The following is a 10,061-nucleotide window of genomic DNA, read 5'->3' as shown; positions in this document are numbered from 1 at the left end:
TTTTAGAATCAAGAATGAATATTGAAAATTGACCCCCCTTTTAAAATGTTGGCCTTGATACAAAAAAAATCAATCATTAAAATTTCACAAATGTTGCATTTTCCAACAATGAAAATTGAACCAATTGTTGCTGAGATACTGGCATTAAAAATGTGGAAATGTCTGGGTGCGACTTAAAAAAAACTAGAATTTCATGGTTTATTTTGTTTTTCTTGAGATATTTGATAAGAATGTATTTGAACATTTAAAAATAAATTATTTTCAGAAATGGACAATCATAGACACAAATAAAAATATCAAAAACGGGAATTTTTCCGCTATAGCTTATATTATAATAGTGCTTTTTAACTATTTGCCTTCCTCACCTTACTGAGGAAAGGCTATAAAATCACTCGAAAAATGAACTTCTTAATTCGACCTCGAAGACCTACCTTCACGTATACCTATCGACTCAGAATCAAATTCTGAGCAAATGTCTGTGCGTGTGTATGTCTGTAAGTCCGTGCACCGAAAAAAATGCACTCGATTATCTCCGGACTGGCTGAACCGATTTGGGCCGTTCTGGTCTCATTCGATCCGTCTTAGGGTCCCACAAGACCTATATTAACTATTATGAAGTTTTGTTAAGTATTTCAAAAGTTATGCTAAAAAAACGATTCTGGCTAAAGTTTGAAAGATTGTAAAAAGGGTGGTTTTTGTAAGAAAACCCGTCTGATCATACATTTTTAGAAAGGTATTTGAAAGACCTTTCTAATGAGCCCAAAACATTGAAGATCTGATAACCCTATCAAAAGTTATGAGCACTTAAGTGTCATTTGTACACATTTCAGAGGCCGGATCTCAAATATTTTGATGAAAAAGTTGGCCGGGTCCATAATGCAACCCGTCGTTAGTTGGATAATTGAAAGACCTTTCTAATGAGCCCAAAACATTGAAGATCTGATGACCCTATCACAAGTTATGAGCACTTAAGTGTTATTTGTACACATTTTAGAGGCCGGATCTCAAATATTTCGATTAAAATGATGGCCGGCCCCATGGTGCGACCTATCGTTGTACAATTGAAAGACCTTTCTAATGAGCCCAAAACATTGAAGATCTGATAACCCTATCAAAAGTTATGACAACCGAAGTGTTATTTGCACACTTTTTGAAGGCCGGATCTCACATATTTTCATGAAAACGTTGTCCGGATATATCATGCGACCCATCGTTGGATAGGTTACCAAAAGACCTTTCAAACGAGTCCAAAACGTCGAAGATCTGATTACCCTATCAAAAGTTATGAGCACTTAAGTGTTATTCATACACTTTTTTTAGGCCGGATTTCAGAATTGATAACCCATCTTTATAAGGATTGATTATCACAGACCATTCCGTTGAGCCACAAAGATTGAAATCTGATATTTCTATCAAAAGTTATGAGCACAAAAGTGTTTTTATACACTTTTTAGAGCTCAAATATTTTGATGAAAATGATGGCCGGGTCCATTATGCGACCCATCGTTAGTTGGATAATTGAAAGACCTTTCAACTGAGATTAAATGATATAGATCTGATAACCCTATCAAAAGTAATGAGCTAATAAGCCATACAGGGAAACTTCTTTTCCAATTTGACCAATGGTTCATTTTATTATTTATTTTATCTCTTCAGTTCAACAACTTATTTTTCATACATTATGTTCACTACCTATAATTATATCAGCAAAAATATGATATTAAACTCCGGATTCAACAAAAACGATCGCCTCACGCCACCTTACCACGATGTTCGAATCTCGAACAATTTCCCATTCGTCGGCGTCAAAAACAACGGAACCGAAAATAGAACCCGTCCGCGTCCATCTCCAGCAGCCCATGGTCACAGTTGATCGCCAGCTGGAATGGCTCCCTCGGCAACGAAATCATCCGCAGCGGAACATTCTCGTCGATCATCTTGTCCGATGTTTACTTCCAGCTGCGGCCCCGTCGTCCCCAGAAACACCAATCCGCCGCCTGCAGGAAGTACCCAATCCGGACGGTTTCATCACCGGCAAACACAGCTATAACTTGAGATCCTTAAAAAAACCGTAAACATAAACATTTAAATCAATGACTTCCAAAAGAACGGATACCACAAACTTACCGTGACGTCCTGGGCCATCGGCGCGGAAGTGGCCATTGCAGGGAACCGACATCAAACAAATTTTAAGGCGCGGGAATGCGGATCGCACGGATTGAGCAACAAAAAATGCCGCGAGTAAACACTCGTTTGACGTTTGTGTTTGTGAGGTTTGAGCTGAGAAGGTTTTGACGTTTTCTTTTGTGCTTTGAGATTTGAAGCTCCCGGGATTTTATTGCTTTTAAATTCCCGGGAAAAAATAATGTTATTAATTTTTTTTCGAGTATTGCTTTCAAATAAAATTTTCAAGTTATATAACTTAGGGTCCTAAAGCCCTCTGTAAATTTTGATGTACAACTATTAAAAACACACTTGAAACCATTTCCGATCTTTTTTTAATTTTAATGCAAAAAAAAAAGTTGACAAGACAACATTTTTTCGATGGATCAACTATGGTCCCCTTGGAAAGAGCTGTCAAGGTTGCCTTTTCTGTAAAGAACGACCGCGAGGTTAATTTTTTTAACTTGATTTTAAAAAAACATTTTAAACTCTTTGTGGTCGCACAAAGGGTCATTGTACTCAGAAAAATAAGCTCTATCGTTGTAAACAATAATATCAGCAATCTGAGCTTTATTTTAGGACCCAATTGCACAATGTATCAAACTAAAGATCTGACGACAATATCAAAATTATGGTTACATGTAGTTAAATTAAGAAAAAATGTCAAAATATAATTTTGAGGAAGGCACCAACCACCTTAAGGTGGATTAAGTAACGTTTTTTTTACTAAAATTTATTATTTTTTCCAATAAACACCATTAAAAAAATCATAACTTGACGAAAATAATTTTGCCCAATCTTATCTTTGGCTCAAAAGTTACGATTTTTGTCCTTTAAATCAAATATTTTTTTTTTAAATATTAAAAGGTACCGCAAACTGGGGTCAATCGGGAGACATGGGGCGAATTGGGACAGCATTTTTAACCATGTTGGAGCACAATATTTTGATTTTTCTGGTTAGTTTCGGTTAGAGCAGACTCAGGCCAACAAAATGTGTACATCCATTTTCAAATTTAAAAACATCAAGTGCTCTAAAAACTGCTGTTCCTATTCAGACTGTAGTCCCGATTCACCCCAGATTACGGTATGGATCTTGTGAAATTGATTTTTGAAAAACACTTAGGACATTGCAAATATTTTTCAAAGTTTATGTTATTTATATTTTTTTATTTTATTTTGCTCCTCCCCCCCCCCCCCCTCGATTTTGGTCAGAGCCGAGGGACATAAACTGCCTTTAGACGGGCTTCGATTTAAAAAAATCGCCAAAAATCCATTTTACAACCAATTTTTGATCTTTAAAAAGCATTGGAAAGAAGAAATATTAATATTTTAGAAAATTTATGGGTTGGAAGTTTTACTTGTATTATGTGACTTTGCCAATGTTTTAAAAAATGACGTTTTTTTTAGGGGTCAACTTTGGCTGTGTTTTTTACTAACATTTCCTATATTTTAAGTAAAAATAAGTATGCAGTATTTTTTCTAGTATCCCAGATTATGCCTCTACGCATTTATTTTTAATTTTAATGATAATGGTGCCATTTTATAGCAGAAAATGTGAAACACAGGCAAAAATTTTAAAAAGTGGCTATCAAAACATGAAAAAATTAGATAGGCAAAATGTATTGATAGGAGGTGGTAGAATAGGCCAAATACTACCAAAAACAAACGTAAACTTAACAAGATGAATGCAAATTAAAATACTAAAAATGAAACGAGAAAAACATAAAACAAGAAAAGTAAAGTTTTTCGTAGAACAAAAGTTGCTCGAAATGACCTCCTGAACAAGGGAAAAATAAAAAATTTCGAAAAAAAATTTGGTCAGTAGAGGTTAAAATCGGCACAAAAAATTACGTGTAAATATTTTTTTCTAAAAAGTCCTCTTCAATACCTACAACTTTGCTGAATCGATCTCAAAATTCTTTCAAAGTTACAGATTTACGAATATTTACGTACCATTTTGAGACAACTGTTTTTGCCAGGTTCTTGCACTTTACGTTGATATTTTTGATTAATTTCAGTTAGAACAGATACAGGTCAACTAAATTAGTGCATCGATTTCCTAATTTTGAGCTTATCAATAATTTGTAAACTGCTGTTCCTATTTAGACGGTAGTCCCGATTTGCCCCAGTTGACGGTACTTTTGGAATTTCGTTTTTTAAATAAACACTTTACCAGTCATTCAAACGAAATCGCCTGCTTATGATCAACAAAAATAACAGTGCTGAAAAGTTCAACATAGCAATAATATCAGTGCTTTAACTTTTCAGCACTTGTGGCGAAAAGTAAAACCTTTTGACACTCCAAAATAAATAAAAATAAATTCATGAGAAAAAAAGAAAAAAGGAAAAAACAACAAAAAATATAAGAGGAGGAAAGAGTTTTTTGTAAGAGCAAAACTGTAGTAAGCAACTGTTCCAGAAGAAGTATTTCTCGCTAACTTTTCCAAAAATCCTACTAACGAATGAAACCCATGGCGGATCTTTAAAAGGAACTCTAGATTTCATATGTTTACAGCACATGGACATGTATTTTCATTAGAAAAAGCGAATATTGGGGTACAAAACCTTTAGTTATCAAAACCTTCTCTATGTGATAAGGATCTGAAAATTCTTACAAAAGTTACGGTCCTCAAATTAAATTTCGTTCGTATTTTGATGCTTCTGGCTTAAAAAACTGAATATTTGCTTTGTTTTTGATTCTTGATCCATCTAATTGTACTCTGATACTTTTAAATATAAAAACTAACTTAATCCACCAAAGTGGTTGGTGCCTTCCTCACTCTTTTCCAACAATGGGTGATATGTGATATGATGGGTTGGCACACTAATTTCGTCTAATTTCGTTAAGTTCCGGAATACAAAAAACACACATATCACTCAAGGGCTCATAAGTGGTATCATAAGTGGTCATAGCTTGAGACAGGGTTGCCAAATCTTCAATGTTTTAGATTCGTTGGAAAGGTCTTTCGATTACCTTACCAACGATGGGTCGGATGATGGATCCGGACATTGTTTACATACATTCAAGTGAGATCCGGCTACAAAAAAGTACATAAATATCACTTAAGTGGTCAGAACTCGAGACAGGGTTGTTGGATTACCAATGTTTTGGACTCGTTGGAAAGGTCTTTCAATTACCTAACTAACGATGTATAACATGATGATGTTTGGTTCAGTTTACTGTCATTTATTCAACTTCCAAAAATATGCGAAAACACATTTTTATACATAACTTTTGAACTACTTATCGAAATTTCAATCAATTCAATAGCACCGTATGGGACCCTAAACCAAGTCGAATGCGACTGGTTTGGTCAAAATCGGTTCAGCCAGTGCTGAGAAAACTGAGTGACATTATTGGTCACATACACACACACATACACACACACATTCACAAAGAAATTTGTTCAGTTTTCGATTCTGAGTCGATATGTATACATCAAGGTGGGTTTTCGAGCTTTAAATAAAAAGTTCAATTTTAGAGCAGGATTATAGCCTTACCTCAGTGAGGAAGGCAAAATAAACATGTTTATTTCAAAATATAAATCCAACATCAAACCCTCAATAGTTAGTTAGTTCCAAGAAACCCAACACTTTTCAATTTAGCATGAGCATGAGCATGAGAGATCACCCATGGTTGCCCCTCCGTTGCTGAACAGAACCGTAATATCCTTTCAGCACTACTGATTATAGGCTTCGACTATCAAGTGTTGTTTCCCTTATCAACAGCATGTATGAATGCGCTGAAAAGATAAAACACCATGATTGCTAAAGCTAGATCAGTTGCGAATAGGTAACAGTCATTGGCCACCAACGGCGCCCGCCATGTCAGTTTGTAGACCTCGATTTTAAGGGACGGGAATGTTAGTTAGCGCAGGTTGCTACTAGGGCAGCTGATTTACTCTGTGCTTACACCCCACGAGCGCCAGGAACCTGAAAACTTGTTAGTAGGATAGGGTGTTTGGTCAGGATTCATCATAGAAGATGATGATGCGACCCAAAATCATAGTGTTTGTTGAACGGTATTTTGTATTATTCTCAAGGCAAGCAATCGGATGCTGCGGATGAGACATTTCCCGTTTATCTGTTGTTAAATTTTAAATGAAATGGTTTAGTCTTAGACAGCCGGCTGTGGAAAGATAGAACCAAAATCATTTGAAAATGAATGAAGGATTGAACAGTGCAATTTTTAACTTGAGATGATTTTACGAGTTTTAAATGATTGATGTTTAGTGAGGTACTGGTTAACGTTGCGAACGACGAGTTACAATGTTTATCGAGCTGAAATGGTATGATAGGGTTTTGTTATTGTTGCACACCGACGACGGACGCAAAATTTTTTTCAACACTTTTCAATTTATGTGCAAAAATCCACTTCTTTCACAAAGTGACAATATTTTCCTTCCCATCAAAACAGCATTGTCCCGTGAAGGGGTCGCTTCCCTTTCAGGATGCACCGCAAATCAACCTTTCCTCTCGAGCCATCTTTTGTGCAATAATTGCATTAGCAAAACATTAAACGAAATTCCATCACAAGAAAAAAAGAAAAACGAGGGGTTAAACTGCACCGAAAGCAAAATTAATTGAACCTTCTTTTCGTCGTTGGCTTTCTTTCTTCAGCGGGGGATTACACGCAGGTCCTGGCCTTCTTGCGGAAAAGGGTTCCCTGCTGTGTTTGATGTTTGATTTTGCTGAACCCAGCAGCCAAATTCTTCTGGTTCACGATGGTTCAAACGGAGTAAAAGAAAGCAAACAGAAAAAAAATCTCCCATCGAAGGATGTTGATTAATAGGATTTGGCGCCGATTTACGTTTGCTCGCACGGGACGACAAGGGAGTCCTGTACTTTTGGTCCTTTCATTTTCGAGCTTTGAATCCGATGCCTATGGGACCGTTTAATCGACGTCATTTGCATATCAAGCTGAATTTGGCATCATTTGGGACTGGCCGGGTTTGGAGATGCTGGGCAGGGATGGGAAAATCTTTTCTTTATTCTTCATGAAACATTGGTTTCTACTTTGAATTATGATTAATTTTCTTTAAAAAGTAATCAAACTGTAAGATGTTTACCATCACTGTCAATAATCAACAGGAAAAGGGTTCCTCGTCAAGATATATTAGTCAAAGAAAGCGAATGAACGTTAGAATTTGTCGCTGGGAAGCATTTCTCACATAAATTAGTGCCGAGAAATTATTTCACGCTTGACGGGGATTCTCAACTCATTAGCATAAGGCTGATTAGAAAATGCAAAGGCAAGAGGAAAAAAAAAAGGCTGCCGCACCTTTCGTTATTGGAAATTAGGAAAACATTATTCTTAATTATTTGACGCTGAGCTAGATTAATGGTATTAGGGTAACTGTGTGATGAGTTTTTAGCATTTCTTCTTAGATTCGCTTGCAGTTTTAACAAAGTGTTCAAGAACTCAATAACATTTGCAAAGTCCAATCAAAAATATTTTTTCACGGATCAGCAAGTCTCACGGTGCACTTTAACGAAAACCCTGTTCAACTCCACGCAAATCACGCTACCCTGAATCTGGGAAGAAAATAGTACAAAAGTCGATGTTTTTCCAAACAGCAAACCAAATTGACCAACCTTTTCGAATCGACCGCATGAAAGAACCTGCCAAGCTGGCGTCGGACGAGTGCCCGAAATGAAGTCATGTGCGGGGACGACCTCTGGAATCGCCGGGCTAGAACGATCCTCCCCAAAATGCCGGCTGACTTAGGAACGGTCAGATTTGCACCCTCTCCGCTCTCGGCCCCTAAACGGATGCGTTTCAATAAAGTGCATAGAAATTGCTTTATGATGATTTGATTAGAGATTGATTTTTTTGGGAGATTTCGGTGGGGTTTGGGAGGAACAGACAGGGTTGAAACAATACGGTTATAACAATTTGTCATGATTTTTTTTTATTTTTAATTATTGATTAAGAAAAATAAAAAATACAAAAAAAAATACGATTTTGCAAGGCAAGTGTCCAGAACATAATGATTTAATATTTTAATGAAAAGAACTGCACTATTTTTTACCATTTATAGTTTTAGGACTGACTAGGCAGCACCAGGATTTTTTTTACAAAATTTAAATTTTAACTTGCCTTATTTTAGCAAGGTAAGGTTAGCAGGTTAGCAAGGTTAGCAGTAAAAAATTGTGTAAATTTGGAAGGTTTAATATTACCTCTTTTATGATTTACCTCAATTTAGACTGAAAAGCGACATTACAACAAAAAAGTGGTAAAATTACACATTTTCAAAGGTAAAATAACACATTTTTTCTGACATAATAGATGAACCCCTTTCGGGATGTAATAGTACCATGATTTTTTTCTGTGTATCTGTTTCTCTATTTTTTCTAAGTTTTAGCTCATTCTTAACATTTTGATCGCAGAAGGTGTTCTTGTAAGGAGATACTGAGCTCTTAGTAGCTCACTTTGAACTTGGCATCAAAAAGAATTATGTTTTCATTTAAGTTTATAAACCAAACATCCATGTGCTTACCGTTCAAAACAAAAATACTGAAAAATGTTACAGGAAAAGTATGATTTTTTTTTATTTCTAACTTACAAACCTATAAATTTCAATTCAAGATGCAAATCGAAAATGCAACCGATAATGATTTCACTTGTTTTATTAAGTTCAAGAATAACTAGGTAGCTTTGAAAACAAAACAGTAGTTTATGCAACAAGTTGCAAAAAAGAGAGGATTTTTTCAGCACGATTCGTATATTTCTCCAACGAGGTTCACCGAGTTGGATAAATACGACGAGTGATGAAAATATCAAATTTTGCAACTTGTTGACATTTTTTGCATTTCCGAAAACCACCCTTTGAACAGAATTACAGGACAAATGTCCATGCATTGAGTCAATGAATCGTTTAAATCATTTTTTTTAAAGTATAAGTATTCCAAACAAGTGCTGAAAAGTTCCACTTTTCAGCATCCATTTCAGTGCTGAAAAGTAGAACTTATTATCATTTGTTTTTAACTATTCAATTCTGTTATTTTTGGTACAGAAAAGTAGGCTGTCTCGTTGTTCAAGAATGACAGTAAAGTTAGTAGTTTAACGACCGAATAGCAAAAACTCACTTTTCACAATATTTAAGCTTAAGGCTCTGAAAGGCATCATTCCCGATCGGCCATTTGGCGGCCATTTTTGTTTTAGAAAAACATTCAAATCTTGATTCAGAATGTTTCAATCAAAAAATGATTTTCTTTGTGTTCTTTGTAGAAGCATTTTACATTTAGTGATTATTTTTTCATTTCAATTTACTATTTCTGCTGCATCTTAGCAACCTGCTGGTTCGATCATCAATGTCATTTTTGATTCATGTTTCAAGTTAGGTTCCTAAAATTTAAACAAAAGGAATCACATAATGCTTGATACATTATTACTGCACTATGTTGTTTTTTTCTTTTTTTTTGTATGTTTTAGGAAACTAAGCAATTTTTTCAGAAAATTACAGTTTATCCAACAAATCCTTGAGGTGACGACTTCTATTATTGCCATGCATTTTGGTTAGATGATATAAATTTTGATTCGTACCCAATATATTCACAAAAATCCTTCTACAATGTTTAAGAAAAGTACACAACGCGGTAACGATGACGGTACTTTTTGGTAACGATTTTTCTCTTCCTTGTAAAGTTATGTAAGTTGATCAATGATCAACCTGGAAGTCAATGATTGAAAAACAAAATTATTTATATTTTGAGACACATTTCAAGTAGAACAAAAAATCTTCCACTGCCTTCAAGAAGGGTAAACTTTTCATGTACTAATTCATTTTGGCACAAAAATCCTTAAAATTAAGTTGAATACAGAGCAAGTTAGGGAGAGGACCAATTTTCTTTGAAACGGTTAGCAGCCTCATCTCAACCAAGATAAGATTTAAAAA

At 35.3% G+C, this 10,061-nt stretch overlaps 1 long non-coding RNA gene across 1 annotated transcript; it reads right to left on the bottom strand.

Moving 5' to 3' along the window:
• Nucleotides 1-1,626: 1,626 nt before the first annotated feature.
• LOC128093632 (uncharacterized) lies at nucleotides 1,627-2,773 on the bottom strand. The gene is made up of 2 exons (XR_008212644.1): nucleotides 2,128-2,773; nucleotides 1,627-2,059 (listed from the first exon to the last, which is right to left on the bottom strand). It is a non-coding gene; the product is annotated as an uncharacterized LOC128093632 (long non-coding RNA).
• Nucleotides 2,774-10,061: the final 7,288 nt, after the last annotated feature.

This window comes from Culex pipiens, chromosome 3 (assembly GCF_016801865.2).
Source record: "Culex pipiens pallens isolate TS chromosome 3, TS_CPP_V2, whole genome shotgun sequence".
Classification (NCBI taxonomy): Eukaryota; Metazoa; Arthropoda; class Insecta; order Diptera; family Culicidae; genus Culex; species Culex pipiens.
This window is presented reverse-complemented; position numbering and strand designations above follow the sequence as displayed.